This window comes from Arachis ipaensis, chromosome B01, assembly GCF_000816755.2.
Source record: "Arachis ipaensis cultivar K30076 chromosome B01, Araip1.1, whole genome shotgun sequence".
Lineage (NCBI taxonomy): Eukaryota > Viridiplantae > Streptophyta > Magnoliopsida > Fabales > Fabaceae > Arachis > Arachis ipaensis.
In genome coordinates this window covers 35,490,560-35,492,011 of record NC_029785.2, presented here as the reverse complement: position 1 = coordinate 35,492,011, position 1,452 = coordinate 35,490,560, and positions in this window count along the sequence as shown.

Sequence of the window (1,452 nt, the reverse complement as noted above, 5' to 3'; positions counted from 1 at the left end):
AGTATATCCTTTATTGAAGAATTTTTCAATTATTATATTTAGAATTTAGATGAAAACTTAGTTAATACCTTCACTAGATACAATGTAAATTGTGTAGTGTCACTTGGAACTAGTCAACAAACACTATTATTGTTAAAGTATATCCTTTATTGAAGAATTTTTCAATTATTATTATTATTATTTAGATGAAAACTTAGTTAATACCTTCACTAGATACAATGTAAATTGTGTAGTGTCACTTGGAACTAGTCAACAAACACTATCTTCTATTATTGTTAAAATGCAACTATGCCCATTATAATGCATTTTACATTATTTTTATTTAACGATAGTATAAAATTGTTGTATAATAGTTAATTTCTACCCATGGAGAATGCAAATCCGCTTTATTCTGTCGTCTAATGAAAAATATAAGAGTATGTCATGTGCAATTTTTAAATTCAACACTTAACTTATTAGCTGATTATCACTAACCAACTAATACTGACTAATTGGATTGAACCAATAAAAAAAGAGTGATGCTAGGTGTATAAGGTTTTTTTAATTATTTTTGTAATCAAATTTAATTAAATTGGTGCAAAGTTTAGTATAGTACATACATCATCATTACTCTTCATTTTTTTGTTATTTTTGCAGCACACAAATTTTTGTTAAAAAGCATAAAAATTTATTGATATAATACATAAATTTTTGTTGAAAAGCCCAAAAATAATTTATTGATATAACATACAAATATTTTGTACATAACACAAATTTATTGTTGTAGCACAAATATTTTTATCATAATATACAAATTTTTGCATTTAATACAAATTTTTGTTGCAAATGTATTTTGTTAATTGAGTGAGTCAATATTTTAGGTATGTAGTCTTTCAAAATTTATATTCTATATATAAAAAATTTTATACTTTACAACAAGATTTTTGTGCTATTTACACAAATTTATTTGTTACATAAATGAATAATAGTGCATTTAAATCATGGAAGAAGAAAATAAAATTGTGTTTCAAGAAAGAATTATAGTAGAAAAAAAAACTAGATGAAATTGAGTTATGAAAATAAATTATTGTTTCTACAACTAAGTGCACTTATATATATACACAAGTTCATCTAAGACTAAGTAAAGAAACTAACTACAACTTCAATAGAATTTAACCAACTAAGAAACTAAGGAATTGTTTTTTAGATTTTTTTATTTTTTAAGTTTGTAATTTGCTGTGATATATACATTAGTACTTTGTATACTACACGTATTTTATTGGTATGGTATAAAAATTTTTGTATATAGCACACAAATTTTTAAAGTATAGTACCCAAATTTTTGTTGTACCAAAATTTGTGTTGTGCATCAAAATTTGTATGATTTAGTTTTCTGAATATTTATTGGAGAAGAAAAAGATGAAGATGAAGATGATGTAAAGAAAGATGAGGAGAAAAAAAAAAGAAATTAAA